Source organism: Antechinus flavipes, chromosome 4, assembly GCF_016432865.1.
Source record: "Antechinus flavipes isolate AdamAnt ecotype Samford, QLD, Australia chromosome 4, AdamAnt_v2, whole genome shotgun sequence".
NCBI lineage: Eukaryota > Metazoa > Chordata > Mammalia > Dasyuromorphia > Dasyuridae > Antechinus > Antechinus flavipes.
The window spans coordinates 253,309,559-253,328,681 of record NC_067401.1 but is presented as its reverse complement, the minus strand read 5'-3'; the positions used below and the strand labels follow the sequence as shown (position 1 = coordinate 253,328,681).

At 35.2% G+C, this 19,123-nt stretch overlaps 1 pseudogene; it reads right to left on the bottom strand.

The window, feature by feature from the left end:
- Positions 1–3,932: 3,932 nt before the first annotated feature.
- LOC127561951 (AP-3 complex subunit sigma-2-like) lies at positions 3,933–4,501 on the bottom strand (annotated as a pseudogene).
- Positions 4,502–19,123: the final 14,622 nt, after the last annotated feature.

Genomic DNA, 19,123 nt, shown 5'->3' with positions numbered 1-19,123 from the left:
TACCATCCTTATGTTGGTGATTCTACACTTTACATGTTTAGTCCCCATATTTCTTTTGACCCCCAATCAAGATTTCCAACTCCTTTTCAGACATCTCAAACTGCAAGTACAATAGACATCCTAAAGTCAATATATCCCAAAACAGAACTCATCATCTTTCTCCTCCCTTACTTTCTCTATTTTGGTATAGGGCAACATCATCCTCTTAGTACTTCAAACTCGCAACCTAAAAGTCATCTTTGATTCTCCCTATGTCTTGACAAGTCTGTTGATTTCACTTTTTCAACATCTCTTGAATGTTTTTCCTTTTCTCCTCTAACATTGTCATCATTCTAGTTCAGTCCCTCATTATCTCATGCCTGGATTATTGCAATAGCCTGATGGAGGGCCTTCCTGCCTCGTCTTTCCCCATTCCCATTCATTCTCTATTTAGCCATTAAAGTAATTTTCCTAAAGCACAAATCTGATCATGTCACTTCTTACTCAATAAGTTCTAATTGATTTCTGTTGCTTCTATGGAGAAAATACAAAATACTCTATTTGATCTTCAAAACTTTTTATAGCGTAGTCCCCTCTGCCTTTCCAGTCGTCATATACCTTATTCTTCCACATGTATTCTTCAACTCAATGTTTGTACTGATCTTTTGGCTGTTACATGAACAAGAGACTCCATCTATTAGCTCTGGGCAATTTATCTGGCTTCCCCCCATGTCAAGAATTTTCTTTCTCCTCTACCTTGTTTCCTAATCCCACTCACTTTTTAAAAGCCCCAATTAAAATCCCATCTTCTACAATGATTATCTTATTTGACAAAATAATATTCACAAAAGCACTTATCATAGTTCCTGAAACATACTAGGTCCTATATAAATACTTATTTCTTTCCTTTCTTCCAACTTTTACATTTATTCATTGATTCAACAAACATTTATTGAGTATCTTTTCTATACTGGATGCTGTGTCAGGTAGGGAGGATGCGAAGATAAAGCAGAAAAAACATTCTTGCCCTTAAGGAATTTATATTATGCTGGTGGGAAAGAATGTCTATACAGAGAAGTAAATATAAAATATAAATTAGGTAAATACCAATTAATATTAATGGATAAAAGGGGTAAGCTCTAACAATTGGAGGGGATTGGGAAAAGCTTCATGTGGGAAATGACATTTGAGCTGAGTTTTGAAAGAAAGTAGAGATTCTAAGGACAGTGGGGTTCAAGGAATTAAGTAAGGTATGCATTCTAGACACATGTTTATCTATAGATCACAGAGGGACTTTAATAACCATTTGGTTCAAGCCCCCCCCCCCCCTTTTTTTTAACAAATAGGAAATTTAGGTCTGGGGACATGAAGTGACTTTTCCAAAGTCACCTAAGTAGCAACAGAGGCAGGAGTTGAACCCAAGTTTCTTTTTGCCCTGTGTCTTGTTATCTCTTAGTCTGCAAAGGAAGAGACAGGAGATTGAAGGTCACATACAGGGAATAGCAGGTTGGCCAATTGAGCTATAATATAAAGGGAATACATGCAAAAAAGCTGAAGATGTAGCTAGGAGATGAACTTGAAAGGTTTTAAATATCAAAGGAATATATATTTCTTGAGATTTAAGTGACTTGGCCATAATCATGTAACTCATAAGTATAAGAGTCAGGGAACCATCATTTCCACTATCATGCTACTTCTCCACCAGGACATTACTGATGTTAAAATGGATTTCAATGTCTGAAAGTTTCTCAGAATCACTGAAAGTACTGCATAATTTCCCAAATGTATTTTTTTATTCTATGCTATTTCTCTTATTAAATTCTGGGCCTATTATCTATCAATAGTTTTTGTCTAAATGATGTTTTGTTTGTCTTAAATCTTTCCCTATTCCAGTCCATTCTTTGTTCAGCCACCAAAATGATTTTTCTAAAGCACAAATCCAACCATGTCACCCCTTCCCACATTCCAGAAACTCTACTGGCTCCCCATTGCTTTCAAGATCAAATGTAGAATCTTTCAAAGGCCCAGTTTTAATTTTCCAGTCTTCTTATACCTTACTCCCCACAAGATGCTCTTTGGTTCTGTTTCTAGAACAAACTGTTTCTAGGTTCTGGGCATTTTCTCTGGCTATTTTCCATACCTGGAATTCTCACTCTCCTGAACTCTACTTACTGACTTATCTGATTTCCTTCATGTGTGTGTATGTGTGTGTGTGTGTGTGTGTGTGTGTGTGTGTATCCATGTTAATCTGTTTTGCACAATCATATCTATTTATTACTAGGAAGTGCTCTGGGGAAGAGTTAGGGAAAGTCAATATAAAATAACAATAATTTTCTTTCAAAGAAAATTGTTTTAGGGTGAAAAAACCAAGAGTTCTGAATCTTGCAATTCAAATATGGACAAAAATATTCTTCAATGATATTCCTATAAGTCAAGTAAACTTACCTTTTCAGGAAGCTTAAGAAACCCAATGACAGCTCACTTCTCTATATTCTCCCCTAGAGGGGACAGTTTTGTACAAAACAGAAGTTTTGTACACTTAGGTTGAGATTTATTATTATGAGTAAAGGAAATATTTGACAATACTTGTAACATAAGTTATTATGTTGAAATAACTATTTTGCAGCCTCTGGTCAAGTCTAGTAGAAAGGCAGGTGGGGAAGATAGGAATTTGAATATTATTATAAGCAATTTAGCTATTAATTTACTATAAAAATCATATGCAAAAATGGAGCACTGAGGACTATTTATTACTAGAGAGTAAAGGGTCACACTCTGTTCTGGAACTCAAGAAGAGGCTCTTTAAATTCATTAACACACTATCCTCAACCTGAGATTCAGTTGACATTCCTCATTATGGGCCTTGAACATATCCACTTCCTTCTCTGATCCCCACCAAACACAGCTCCTTTGCTCCTACCTGATCTCTGTCCTAGTTTTTTTATATGAAAACTGCAGTGGTTTATTCGATAGAAGAGATAGAAATAACATTTATTCAACCCTGAACTTAATTCCCAACTGTAGTAAGCCAAGATGACTCCTCACAAAATAATACAATAAAACCTAAAATAATACAAATATCTCACATTAATTACCACAAAAATAAGTTTCCTAGATTCAAAAGTACTCCTTCTGGCAGGGCCATTCCTTAGTCTGGGAGCTTATTAAATTTATTATCTGTTGAGAATTTGGGTGATTGTAGATCCAGTGTCAATCTGTGGATAAGCAGTGAACAAGCAGCTGTTGTCATTTTTCTGACTGAACTTTTCATAAAACATCAAAGGAAATAGATCTTGAATTCTTGCCAGATGAAAAAGATATTTTTTTGAAGAAAGAAATCTTATTTGCTATTAAAGGTCATGGTTAGACAGAAGAATATTGGCTATAGTCACCTAATCCAACCAGCAGGTGCTTTAGATTCCTGTGAATTAGTCCCCACCCCTATTATTTTCTGATAGACTTCAAAGGAAAGCCAGTTTTCCTGAATCTGAATTTTTCTAAAAAGTCAATCCTTGACACCTGGGAGAAAGGTATAATAAAACACAAAAATCTTGTGTTACTTAGAATAATGACCCTCCAGCTATCTGCCCTACTAGAATCTATGGAGTTAATTCAAAACAACCACCACTCTCGGGGAGATTGAGCATATAGAAGAAAATGGGGCAGGAGATTTGAGAATACAAGCTAATTTGTTTCCATGGGATATGCATCCCTTACATGAATGTTGTATCTGTAGGAAATGAAGAACTTCATATTGGATAAATGCATGGAGATCGTGATAAAACAACACTGGCTTTTCCCTAATCCCATACTCATAAGTCTGTCCAAACAAAAAGAGAACAGGCTTTAGGTCTTAATGTTGCTAAGGCTCAAATTGTGCTCAGTAATTAACCTGGCCTTGGGTTTTCAAAGAGATTCTGGTTCTCTTGATCTCTCTGATACTTCTTCAATCCTCAGACCAACTGAGAGAGGTTAGGAACTTTGATATTGATATCTTCAGTACTGATGTTCCAAGGGATCTCAGGAAGATTAAACTTCTTCATTGCAGACACAACCTGAGCAGAGGCTATAGAAAGGCCAGACTGATTTCTCTAATTTGTTTTGAGCTTCTATCTGAATTACAATTTTATTCATGTTTGTTCCAGCACCATACCACCCATCACCTCTTTCTTGAAGGATATAATGAACCTTATCCATGTAGAAGATCAAATCTAACTCACAGACATTTCCAAAACACTTGTTCAATGTCTCCACAAAAAAAAATTAGGTCCAAAATCCCTACTTTACTTTTCAAAGAATCTATACAAAACACAAAATACAAGATAGCACAGTATTGGTAAATTATTGTAGTTAGAATCACCAAACTCCCTCACTCTGAGAAGCTATAGATATTGTCCCACTTGATGAAAAGGTGGAAAGTCTTCTTGACAATTTTCTGTTTAATCTCTTTTGGGAAGTGCTGATAGAAACAGATCAACCATGGCTTCCCATGGCTATTAAACACCAGAATCACCTGGATCATTTTTGGGGGACTCGATACTGCCACTGATTCCCTAATTGTTCTCTCAATTACTTCCAATTTATATACCTTGTTTGTATAGATTTGTCTTCTCATTAGATTGGGAGCTTCTTTTTGTATATCCAGCACTTAGTATATCTGGCACATAGTAGTTAATAAATATTTATTGATAGATGGATGGATAGATGGATTAATTGAATAAGCTTCCCATTTAAATGCTTATTATTTTGTCTACATGCATTCTTCATCTACTTGGTTTTTTCTATGTAAATATTTAGGTGAATCATGTTTGAGTTTCCATGGAACTTTCTAAGGAATTTATATACAGTTCTGTGGGCTTTATGTGATGACTATAATGCCATATTCAAAAATAATGATCTAATAGTTGGGACTGATTATTGCATAAAACTGCAGAAAGGTCGATGAAGATTTGAATTGAAGAGATGCTATTAGAGGCAACAATTACATTTTAATGACCTGTGAGAGAATAGAATTAGAATAGTTTTTATGGAAGTCACAATCCAAGGAGTTAAGAAAAGAATAAGGGCAGCTAAATAGAGCAGCAGAGAGAGTATTAGGCTTGGTATCTGGAAGACTTGAACTCCTGAGTTCAATTCTGGCCTCAGAGACTTAACTAGTTTTGTGACTCAGTTTGCCTCAGTTTCCACATCTGTAAAATGAACTGTAGCAGGAAATAGCAATTCACTCCATTATCTTTGCAAAAAAATAACAAAAAACAAACCCAACACCAAGAGGGGTCTCAAAGAGTTAGACACAACGGAAATGATTGAACAGGAAGAGAAGACATAAAGTATAGCTGTGAAGAAATATAGAAAGATGGGATAGTATTTGCATGAGAGAAACCATATTTGTATGCAGATAAAAAAGAATCAGTATGGAGAGTGAGATTAAGGGTGCCTGAAAGAAAGAAAGTAACTATGACGCTAAATTCTTGGAGAAAATGGGATGAAGGATGCAAGATTTGACTTGTGAGGAGTAGAGAATGGCTATTCTGTGAACAAGAGAAAAAAGTGATCAAGTGATGATACCAAAACTTTCTAAGATGAAACAAAGCTGTTAAGGAGAATTATATAAGGAAATCTCAATATTCTCAGAAAAGTACAAAGCTAGGTCATCTGTTCTAAGTGTGATGAGTGGGCTGCTTTTGGGATGAAAAGATACAAGAAAATTTGAAACAATTGCTGTGCAGGATGAAGTAGGGAGTTGTTAAGAGTTGAGTAGAAGAAATGTTAGGTAGCAGTAAGAGCCCAGTTGCAATTTTGTACCATATTCTCTAGTGATTGAAATATACTTTATTTTTCCCAGTGATGATCAGCAAGTCTGGAGTAAGCAGAGAAACTGGATGATGATTGTTGCAGAGTGATAACAATTTCCAGTTTGGGAATAGTGAAAAGTTAGTGACAGATACCAGGGTGGCTGATAATGAAAGAAACTAGTGTCCACTCCATGTAAGAGCCAAATAGCAAAATGCTGTATAAGTTTGGTATGGCCATTTATTTTTCCTACTGATGATCAGCAGGTCTGGAGTAAGCAGAGAAACTGGGTGATGATTGTTGCAGAGTGATAACAATTTCCACTTTGGGAATGGTGAAAAGTTAGTGACAGATCCCAGAGTGGTTGATAATGAAACAAACTAGTGGCCATGCCACATAAGAGCCAAATAGCAAAATGATGTATAGATTTGGTGTGGCCAATAAGCATTTATTTTGATGATAACATAAGCAAGAATTGCTGATTCTGGAGTAGTTACCTCTCAGATCATCAGCCTTTTTGGATTGATTCATAAGGATGAAATCATTGCTTCTTTCCCAACTTCGCCAATGACAGCAATATTAGCCTCTATGTGGGGAATCCATTGCATGCCTACCTCTACAGTATTCTAGATATTTATAAGAGTGTATATAAGCATTTCAAGCAAAAACCAGAGAACTATAGCAGAAAAAAATCTGAGGAAGAAGAACAGAAGAATAAAGCACCTTACTAGTCAAGGGCAAGTTTTTGTTTTGCTTGCTGCACTGCCCTCCTGACTTTGGATCACTGTATTCAACTAGGCTGTTTGGTGAGCCATGAGATCAGCCCCTACCAGAAGAATGCAGTCAGTCTTGTGCTATTAAGCTTGGCCAGTGAGGAGTTAGACAAAGCAACAAGGGTGGCAATCATGCTAATTAATCAGTCCCAGGATATGGAAATACACCCAGCTGTCATTGAAAAGAACAGTTTTTTCAGAGACCATTTGAAGGGCCTGTGAGCCCTTTAAAAAGTCAGAACAAAGAAGTTTCACAGGTATACAGACTCATAGACTCACACAGACAACATTTTTTAGTTTGAGATATAGATATGACTTGGGAGAGTTTGGCATTGGGGCTGGTTGTAATTAGGATGAAATTGTGGGACTGACTCAGGGAGCTTCATAGTAGGATACATCTTCTCCAGCCTTCAGTTGTTTATTATATTTCCTATCCTGAAGAAAGTTGATTCTGAAGAAAGGGGGCTGGAGTTGTGTGGCTTGTTTTTTAAATTTATTTTTTTATTTTTAATTTGTTTTGTTTTGTTCTGTTCTTTTAAAAGACAAATCTTTAGGTTAGTATTGGACTTCTAAGTTATTCTTTTTTTTTTTTTCTTTTTTGGTAATGAATGAATGTCTCTAAAATTTGTAAGTTTCTCAATTAGTTCCTAAATGACTTGGTAATCCTTTGGAACAAAGAAATTTAAAGCAAGATATTGAATTAGTCACATAAAGCAGGCTTTTAAAAGTTTTGACTTCTTACCTTTCAATATTGCCTGTTTAGATCAGTTTACTTTGTAGAGAGATATTTGAGGAACATTTCACCTGATATAGAGTTTAAAGGTTTTTAGAGATCAGCTAATTTAATTTAGTTGAGGAAATTAAAGCTACCATATGTACATAGTAGTGGAATCAGGATTTGAAACCAGGACTTCTGATTACTTCTAACTCTAGGCTTTGGGAATGGGTAATGGGGGTGGAGGGAATGTATACTATTTGTTTCCCTATTTTCTAAGGACAAGCTCTACTTGTCTAAATTTACATTCTAGAGAAATTTTTATGTCACTCAATGTTTATTACTACACATAAGAGGCAATAATCAATGGATACTGAATTGAATTTTAGTATTTTTCATGTTAATGAAGAAACAAACAAGGATGACCTAACAATCTAGAAGGTTTTATGTAAAACTTTTAATATAGGTGCTATATAAGTCTTATGGCTCCTGGAATATTTGCAAAGGATGTAGAAATTGATAATTATGTTATTTCTAATGCTTAAACTTAGCTTAAACTTAATCTTAACCTTCAGATTGCCAGGTGTTAATGAAATTTGGATGATAGGTGATAAAGTGGGGAGATGGCTAGTCTTGGAGTCAGGAAAACCTGAATTCAAATCTTCCCCATGCAAGTCACTTAACCTTTTTTTTTTTTTTAAATTTAATTTTATTTAATAACTTTGTATTGACAGAATCCATGCCAGGATAATTTTTACACAGCATTATCCCTTGCAATCACTTATGTTTCATTTTTTCCCCTCCCTCCCTCCTCCCCCCCGCCAAAATGGCAAGCAGTCCTATATATGTTAAATATGTTGCAGTATGTCCTAGATACAATACATATTTGCAGAACCGAACAGTTCTCCCGCTGCACAGGGAGAATTGGATTCAGAAGGTAAAAATAACTCGGGAAGAAAGTCAAAAATCAAATAGTTCACATTCATTTCCCAGTATTCCTTCTTTGGGTGTAGCTGTTTCTGTCCATCATTTATCCAATGAAACTCAGTTAAGTCTCTTTGTCAGAGAAATCCACTTCCATCAGAATACATCCTCATACAATATCGTTATCGAAGTGTATAATGATCTCCTGGTTCTGCTCATCTCACTTAGCATCAGTCCATGTAGGTCTCTCCAAGCCTCTCTGTATTCATCCTGCTGGTCATTCCTTACAGAGCAATAATATTCCATAACATTCATATACCACAATTTACCGAGCCATTCTCCAATTGATGGGCATCCATTCATTTTCCAGTTTCTAGCCACTACAAACAGGGCTGCTATAAACATTTTGGCACATACAGGTCCCTTTTCCTTTTTTAGTATCTCTTTGGGGTATAAGCCCAATAGAAACACTGCTGGATCAAAGGGTATGCACAGTTTGATAACTTTTTGGGCATAATTCCAGATTGCTCTCCAGAATGGCTGGATTCGTTCACAACTCCACCAACAATGCATCAGTGTCCCCGTTTTCCCGCATCCCCTCCAACATTCATCATTATTATTTCCTGTCATCTTAGCCAATCTGGCAAGTCACTTAACCTTAAAGTTAGCCTTAATTTCTTCATTTTTAAAATAGGGATAATAAGGACACCTATCCTGAAGGGTTGTTGTGAGGATCAAATGGGAATATACATAAAGGGTTTTTGCAAATTTTAAATCACTACATAAATGCTAGTTATTATCAGTATTATTATTAAATCAGCCATTGTTATGATGACAAGATTTAATACTAGAAAGAATAAAATGGCTGATTCATTTCAGATCATAAAGCTTGTGCACTGGCAATTTAGTGGTTTTTTTTTTTTTTTTTTGACTGCTACATTTAAGAACATTGACAAACTCAGTCAAGAGGAAGCCAAGCCAAGGACCCACACTTAACACCATATACCAAGATAAGATCAAAATGGGTCCATGACCTAGGCATAAAGAACGAGATTATAAATAAATTAGAGGAACATAGGATAGTTTATCTCTCAGACTTGTCGAGGAGAAAAAAATTTGTGACCAAAGATGAACTAGAGACCATTACTGATCACAAAATTGAAAATTTTGATTATATCAAATTAAAAAGCCTTTGTACAAACAGAACGAATACAGACAAGATTAGTAGGGAAGCAACAAACTGGGAAAACATCTTTACAATTAAAGGTTCTGATAAAGGCCTCATTTCCAAAATACATAGAGAACCGACTCAAATTTATAAAAAATCAAGCCATTCTCCAATTGATAAATGGTCAAAGGATATGAACAGACAATTTTCAGATGATGAAATTGAAACTATTACCACTCACATGAAAGAGTGTTCCAAATCACTATTGATCAGAGAAATGCAAATTAAGACAACTCTGAGATATCACTACACACCTGTCAGATTGGCTAAGATGACAGGAAAAAATAATGATGAATGTTGGAGGGGATGCGGGAAAACGGGGACACTGATGCATTGTTGGTGGAGTTGTGAACGAATCCAACCATTCTGGAGAGCAATCTGGAATTATGCCCCAAAAGTTATCAAACTGTGCATACCCTTTGATCCAGCAGTGTTTCTATTGGGCTTATACCCCAAAGAGATACTAAAGAAGGGAAAGGGACCTGTATGTGCCAAAATGTTTGTAGCAGCCCTGTTTGTAGTGACTAGAAACTGGAAAATGAATGGATGCCCATCAATTGGAGAATGGCTCGGTAAATTGTGGTATATGAATGTTATGGAATATTATTGCTCTGTAAGGAATGACCAGCAGGATGAATACAGAGAGGCTTGGAGAGACCTACATGGACTGATGCTAAGTGAGATGAGCAGAACCAGGAGATCATTATACACTTCAACAACGATATTGTATGAGGATGTATTCTGATGGAAGGGGATTTCTATGACAAAGAGACCTAACTGAGTTTCAATGGATAAATGATGGACAGAGACAGCTACACCCAGAGAAGGAACACTGGGAAATGAATGTGAACTATTTGCATTTTTGATTTTCTTCCCGAGTTATTTTTTACCTTCTGAATCCAATTCTCCCTGTCAACTGGAGAACTGTTAGGTTCTGCAAATATGTATTGTATCTAGGATATACTGCAACATATTTAACATATATAGGACTGCTTGCCATCTTGGGGGGGGTGGAGGGAGGGAGGGGAAAAAAATGAAACATAAGCGAGTGCAAGGGATAATGTTGTAAAAAATTACCCTGGCATGGATTCTGTCAATACAAAGTTATTATTAAATAAAATAAAATTTAAATTTAAAAAAAAAAAGAGGAAGCCAAGCCAAATTAAGCCAACAATCATTCAGTAAGTGCTTATGAAGTACCAGACATTGTACTAAGAGTTGAGAGATATAAAGAAATGCAAAATAAGAGGTTCTTGCTTTTAAGGCTCACAATCTAAAGGGGAAAACAATATTTAAATAGATAGGATTATGAATTGTTGAGATTTATTTGTATTCCCAGTATCTAACACAGTGCCTGAACATAGAAATCCTTTAACATATTTAATAATAATTTATTATATTATAATATTGAGTATATATCTCACAATGACATAATATTAGAATAGTGATGAATTATGTTGAATAATTAAATTATAGAAAGTAAATTATAAAATTAACTGAAGATGTTTAACTTCGAGGGAAAAAAAGACTGAGATTGACATAATCACCATCATAAGATTGTGATGTATAAATAGGTTGAGGGACATAATTTCTGAGTAATTAATCATTTGAGTAATTATGTTAGCAGATAATTAATAATAAGATCAGTGGCACTCTCAAATGCCAACGATCTCTCATAGAACTGACTTATTACTTATGTGGTCTTGGAAAAGTGGATGTTCCTGAAGGTGGAAATCAACTTTTATTGGTTAACAAGTAATTAGAAGATTTTTAGGTATTTATTATAAAAAGACCAGAACACAATAGAAAATTTGATAGAAAAGAATTAGAAGAAATATAAAGAAATCATTAAAGTTGAATTATAAGACACTGATTGAGATTAAACTATTTATTCATGATATGTGAATATGTTATTAATATTAGTAATTAGTATTGGTAATTGTATTCTTAAAACAGTTTTTATTACAAAGGAAGTTTGAAAGAAAGATTGATGTGTATGATGAATTGAGTCTAAAAACAAAATCGAATAAGCAAAGATTAAAAGGAGAAATTATTTCATAAAAATGAGGCATGAAATGGAAGAACTAATACAGAGAAAGCATGTAAGGGTAAAGGGCTGGTAATAGTGGAACCTTATGCTCCTCTGAAGAAGAAACAACATATATTTCTGAAGAGATTTAGAAATCTTCTGACCTTCTATAGAGATGAGAAAACTGGGGGATAGGTTGGAGGAGGACCATCTAGAAGGATGAATAGATTAAGATTAGGAGGGTGAGATAAATTGAGAAGGGAGAGACTTTTAGAAGGGAAGGTAGAATAAGGAATAAAAGGGTAAGGGGAGAAGATAAAGTGAAAAGAGAGACTGAGAAGGAAAATAGTATGTAAAAATAAGATAAAAGGAAATTCACAAATGCCAGTTATAACTTTGAATGTGAATGTGAATGGGATGAACTCATCCACAATACAGAAATGTATATCATAGTGGATTAAAAGTCAGAATGAGCTTCCAGTACTAAGATGGCAGTGTGAGAAAGAAGTCCCCTGAGGCCTTCCCAAATTCTCCTTTAAACAACTAGAAAAATTGATTCAGAATTGATCTGGGAGGAGGGAAGCAATTTGCCAGTATGACAGGGAAGATCTGTCTCACTGAGGTGGGAGTGAAGCAAGAAGAGTACTAGCGGCAGCATAAGTAGACTTTCAGTAATTCTCTGAGTCTGGAGCAATTCAACATCAAACCAGCAGCCTATCAAACCCTAACCCAGTAACTCTACCCCCAGCATAAGCCTCAAGTCAGTTCTTGACCCCATTGTTGATCAGTAGTGAAGCTTCTTGCTATGTCTGGCCTATACCTCTGGGACCTACCAGCAGAGAGACCCTATTTCCATAGTAACAGAGTAGCAGGGCCCTACTCTTGGAACTGGCCAGTAGCTAAAGGAGGGGCAGATTAGAAGGCTCCCCCATCTAGTATAGACTAGAAGAGTAGTCTACTCTACAGAGAAAGCAAGCAGCTAGCTAATCCTTAAAGCCTATTGAAAGTCAATAAGATGTGCCAGAGCCCCAGCACAAAGAATTTTGGATTGAGCAGGACCAGGGGCCAATTCTCACATAAAAACACCAAATCACAAAAAAAAAGGCAAAAAAACAGAAAAAGTTTAATTGTAGAAAGTTACTAAGGTGATAATGAGGATTCAAACAAACTAAGAAGAGGACAATACTATCAAAATGGGGGTAGGTAGGTTTGGGAGGAGTAAAGGAAGAAAATAAACTTACATAATTTGTATATTTGAAAGGAATAGCAAATTATTCATAGTAGATTTGTAGTTTCATATAAAATCATCTTTTTTATTGTACTGTTATAAAAATGTTTGTTTTTTCCATAAATTAAAGAGAATGAATATAATAAAGAGATGTGGGCTCATTCTAACAAGTATCTAGCTGGGGTCCTCAAACTACAGCCCACGGGCCAGATGCGACAGCTGAGCACGATTATCCCCCTCACCCGGGGCTATGAAGTTTCTTTATTTAAAGGCCCATAAAACAAAGTTTTTGTTTTTACCATAGTCCAGCCCTCCAACAGTCTGAGGGACAGTGAACTGGCCCCCTATTTAAAAAGTTTGAGGACCCCTGAATTCTAGGAGTCCTCACTCAGTCATGGTTAAAGAGACTTATCCATACCATATAACCCCATTTACTGTAATTTAAACAAAAAAGGAGGACTTCACTTTTACCCATATCTGTTTAGTCAAGCACAATGGATAAACCGCCATCAACTTACCTAAAGGAATTCTTTACTTTTGGCCAGATCTGAGTTTTTTTAAATGTTTCAGTTTTACTCAAGATTTTACCTCATTATTTAGTCTCTTCAAAGTCTGATTGAAGGGCTTATTTCTAAATAAGGAAAGGGAAAGAGAAAAACCTTAGTTCTAATTCAATAAATGACTATTAATATAGGAGAGAAATGATCATTTTCTCAATATTGTGAAGATCTTTTGGAAGAGGGATTAGGCTGATTTTTGTGATTCTAGAGGCCAGAACGAGAATGAATGAATGGAAGTTACAACAAAGCAGATTTCACTCAGTATCAGACAGAATATTCTCCCTATCAGAGCTACTCACAAATGAAACTGCCCACCTTGCGAAACAGTGTCCATGCTTTCCTTGGAGATGTTATACTGGAGTCTATCAATACCGATTAGGAATGCTAAAGGAGGGAGACTCTCATTGGTTGAGAGCTGTATTCTCAGAAATCATCTTGTACTATAAATTCATAGTCCCACAAAATTTAGAGAAAAAGGGCCTTGGAAATTACAAATAGTTCGGATTCCTATAATTAGATGTCCTTCAGAGATTGAAATAACTTTTTCAAGATCAAGGAATCATGAAATCAGTTTGTAGGGGTCTTCAAAGTTACCAGTTCAAATTTATGGAGTCAGTATGGAAAATAGGACATTAGATGAAAATTAGGAAGATTTGGGTTTTATTTATTATGTGACCACAGCTAAAACTATTCATGTCTACATGCTTTACTTTCTGACAGCTTCTAAGACCCCTTTAAGCCCTAAATCCATGACCTTACATCTGTATTATTTAACCTTGCTAGTAAGATACAACTACTCCTAAAATAAACACATTATACTTTTTGATAATTTTGAATCATGAATACAAATCATGTTGACTCTCTCTCTCTCTTTTCTTTTGCTGAGGTAATTGGGGGTAAGTGACTTGCTAGTAGTCACTTAACACTTAATACAGCTAATAAGTATTAAGTGTCTGAAACCAGATTTGAACTTAAAGTCCTCCTGACTTCAGGACTGGTGCTCTATCTACTGTACCATCTAGCTGCCCCAACATATTGACTCTCTATTGACTTTTCTTTGCTCTCATTATGATTGGCTGATCTAAAAAAAAAGTTTTAGTTTTGACTAAGATGGCAGTTTATAATGGTTTCCCTCGATTATATACTTGTATGTATTTTACATATTCTTTTTTATGTGCCCCTTCTCATTTGCTCTGTATTTATTTTGTCTATACTTTGTATGTGTTCATTTATTCTTATGTTGTCTCTGATAGAATATGACCTCATTGAAAGCATTTTCTATCTTTTACAACCTTAACACCTCTGTCATCATGGAACTTCGTAGCTATACTATTGCTATATATGTAAAATAATTTTCAAACTTTAGAATCTTTGATACTTTGTACACACACATATATAGAAAAAATATTTAATCAGTAACATATATACGTATATATATGTCACTGATTATTATGTGAAATATAGTATGGTATTGCAGATGGAGAGACGACCTCATAGAAAAAAACCCTTGGTCTATATTCTATCTCTGACATACTGGCTTTGTGATTTTGTGTCAATCCCTTACATTTTTGATATCCAAGTGAAAGCTCCAAGACTCATGTAGCAGGACAAATCCTGAGCTGCACTGGTAGAGAGAGTTTTCTCTCCTCAGAGCTCTCTAGATCAATCTACTTATTTGCATTTATTCTATTTGTACTTATATTCCCCACCTCTGTAATAATATAAGCTACTTATGAATGGGATTGTTTCATATATTGTATTTGTATCTCTAAAAACTAGAACAATGTCTGATACATTTGTTTTGTTCAGCATGTTGAGTCTTTGTGATCCCATTTGGGATTTTCTTGGCAAAGATACTGGAGTCATCTCCCATTTACTTTTCCAGCTCATTTCACAGTTGAGGGAACTGAGGCAAATACGGTTAAATGCCTTATTCAAGGTCACACACACACATGCATATATATTGATGTCTAGATGTATTATATAAGTATGTGTGAATGTATATGTTGCAGGAGACGCCCCAGAAATACTCTACTTCACTTTTTGGATTTCTTTTCTCCTTTCTTGGTAGCAGATTGCTATTCTAGAGGAAATGTCTCCATAAAGGACTCATTTTTCTAAGTGGTTGCTGTCTGACTAGAACACAGTTGTAAGATGAACCCAGTAATGCTCCACTTCTGTCTTGATTTCATTCTCCAAACTTAAAGATTTTTGCTTGCCAGCCATCATGGCCCCTTTCTTTGGAAACCTTCCTTCTTTATCCTTATCCTCCCTCCTCACTATCTCCTTTTGATTTATCTCTTTAGAATTTGCTTTTTGAGGACAGAGTCTGTCTTGTCTAGAACATAGTAAGTATATAATATTTATGTTTCCTTCCTTCCTTCCTTCCTTCCTTCCTTCCTTCCTTCCTTCCTTCCTTCCTTCCTTCCTTCCTTCCTTCCTTCCTTCTTTCCTTCCTTCTTTCCTTCCTTCCTTCCTTCTTCCCTCACTTCTTTCCTCACTTCTTTCCTTCCTTCTTTTCTTCCTTCATTCCATTTTTTCTTCCTTTTTTCTATCCTTTGTTCCTTCTTTTGTTTTTTCCTTTTCTTCCTTCATTCCTTCTTCTTCCTTCATTCTTTCCTATAAAAATATAAAATGTCCAAATAGAACATAAAGCATAAATATTAAATGATATAAAAAATGAAATCGAACAAGACATAAACTCCCCAAAACAAAAAACAAAAACCCAAAACCAAACCCAAATGGATTCACAGTTTAAATTTATCATACTCCTAAAACAATTAATAGCTATTCTAAAGAACTGAGAAAGGAAACATTACCTCTGAGTTATATATATATCAAAATACAGAAGACTGCTTTTGACAAAAAAGCTACAATTTTATGCTAAAAACCCTAAGAGGCCTTTAGGAATATATTTAAAAAGTAAAAGCCTTTAAGAATATGTTGAAAACCACATAAAAACATACTTCTGAACAGAGTCTGACAGAATGAAACCACTCTCCAGGTCTAGACAGACTGAAAAAACTTCAAGTAAAAACAGTTTCACTGGAGTGCAAAAGGTGTTTAGCTCAGATCAGATAGACTCTGGGAAAGCCAGTGAGAACTCAGGAACTAAGACTCTCAGTTCTGGTTCAGTAGAGGAGCAAACCAGTGGGGCACCCCCTGTACCAACTTTTAAAAAAACCTCTAGGAAACCAGGCTGTTTCCTGGAAAGAGCAGCCAAGCTACCCCCTACAAACACATAGGACCCCTGTGTTCAAAGCCAAGGCTCAGAGCTACAGGAAGCTTGGGATAGTGCCACTTTAACGTTAGGAGCAGAATCCCAACTTAAAAGTAAAAAAAAAAGAGCAAATACCAAAAGAAAAGGAAAGAAAATGAGCAAGAATCAGAAAAGAATCTTCACTATAGAAAGTTTCTATGGTTATAGGGCAGACCAAAACACAAATTCAGAGGAGGACAGAATGCCCACAGAAGAAATCTCAAAGAATGAGATAAATTGATCTCATATATAAAGAGGCTTCTTGGAAATGCTCTAAAAGACTTCAAAAAGCAAATAAGAGAGGTAGAAAAAAAATGAGCGGTATGCATGAGAGAGTTAACAGTTTGGAAAAGGAAGGGAAAAAATTGTCTGAAGAAAATAACTACTTAAACAGTAAAATAAACCAAATGGAAAAAAGAGATAAAAAGATAACTGAAGAAAATCACATATTAAAAACTAGAACAAGGCAAATGAAAGCTAATAACTTTGTGAGACAGCAAGAATAAGTCAAAGAAATTAAAAAGAATGAAAAATGGAAGAAAATGTAAAATACCTCATTGGCAAAATAGCCGACTTGGAAAATAGATCCAGAAGAGACAATTTAAAAATTATTGGCCTACTTGGAGGCTACGACCAAAAACAATACCATTATACAAGAGGTCATTAAGGAAAACTGAACCAATATTTTAGAAACAGAGGGGGAAATACTCATTGAAAGAATCCATTGATCACCTCTGGAAAGGAATCCCACAAGGAAAACTCCAAGGAACATTGCTGTGGAATTCCAAAACTATAATCTCAAGACAAAAATACTGAAAGCTGCCAGACAAAAACAATTCAAATATCAAGAGGCAATAGTCAGAATTATCCAGGATTTGTCAGCTTTTATAATAAAGGAACAGAGGGCCTGGAATACCACATTCTGGAAGGCAGATGATCTGAGGTTACAACCAAGAATTAACTACCCAGCAAAATTCAGCATCATCTTTCAGAGGAGGAGATGGAGCTTCAATGAAGTAAGACACTTTCAATCATTTCTATTGAAAAAAACAGAACTAAACAGAAAATTTAATCTACAAAGGATGTAAAAGAATAATAAAAAGGTAAACAAGAAAAAATATATTTAAAGGTTAAACTGTTTACATTCCTTACATTGGAAGTGGTCTGAATCATCTCATTGTTGAAAAGAGCCATATCCATCAGAATTGATCATTATATAATCTTGTTGCCATGTACAATGATCTCCTGGTTCTGCTCATTTCACTTAGCATCAGTTCATGTAAGTCTTTCCAGGTGTCTCTGAAATCATCCTGCATATCATTTCTTACAGAACAATAATATTCCATAACTTTCATATACCATAGTTTATTCAGTCATTCTCCAGCTGATGGGTATCCACTCAATTTCCAGTTTCTTGCCACTACAAAAAGGTTTGCTACAAATATTTTTGCGCATGTGGATCCCTTTCCCTTCTTTAAGATCTTTTTAGGTATAAGCCCACTCCACTAACTATGTATTAGTGTTCCAGTTTTCCCACATCACCTCCAACATTCGTCATTGTCTTTTCCTGTCATCTTAGCCAATCTGAGAGAATTGTATTAATTTGCATTTCTCTCAAGTTATTTAGAGCACATTGCAAAAGAAATTAAAGAAATAATAAGAAACTATTTTGCCCAACTCTCTGGTAGCAAGTCTGAAAATCTAACTGAAAGGATGAATATTTACAAAAATATAAATTGCCTAGGTTAACAGAAGAGGAAATAAAATATTTAGTCCTATTTTAGCAAAAGAAAATAAACAAGTTATTAATGAACTCCTTAAGAAAAAATTTCCTGGTCCAGATGGATTTAAAAGTGAATTCTACCAAACACTTAAAGAACAATTAATTCAAATACTATGTAAACTATCTGGAAAAATAGGTAAAGAAGGAGTACTGCCAAATTCTTTCTATGACACAGATATAGCACTGATACCTAAACTAGGAAAGGTCAAAACAGAGAAAGAAAATTACAGACCAATCTCCCTAATAAATGTTGTTGTAAAAATATTAAATAAAATATTAGTAAATAGAGTACAGCAACTTATCAGCAGGACAATACACTATGACCAAGTGAGATTTATGCCAGGAATGCAGGGCTGGTTCAATAACAGGAAAACGATTAGCATAACTGACCATATTAATAACAAACCCAAAAGAAGTATGATAATGTCAATAGATACAGAAAATACTTTTGACAAAATATAGCACCTATTCCTATTAAAACCACTAGAGAGCATAGGGATAAAGGGAGCTTTCCTTAAAATAATAAGCAGTATCTATCTAAAACCTACAGCAAATATTATTTGCAATGGAGAGAAGCTGTATGCATTCCCAAGGAATAAGATCAGGAGTGAAACAAGGATGCCCATTATCACCACTATTATTTAACATTGTACTAGAAATGTTGGCTTTAGCAATAAGAAAAGAAAAGGAGATTAAAGGACTTAGAATAGGTGATGAGGAAATAAAACTATTACTCTTTGTAGATGATATGATAATATCCTTAGAGAATCCTAGAAAATTATCCAAAAATTAGGAAACATTTCACAGCTTTAGCAAAGTTGCAGGATATAAAATAAGCCCACACAAGTCATC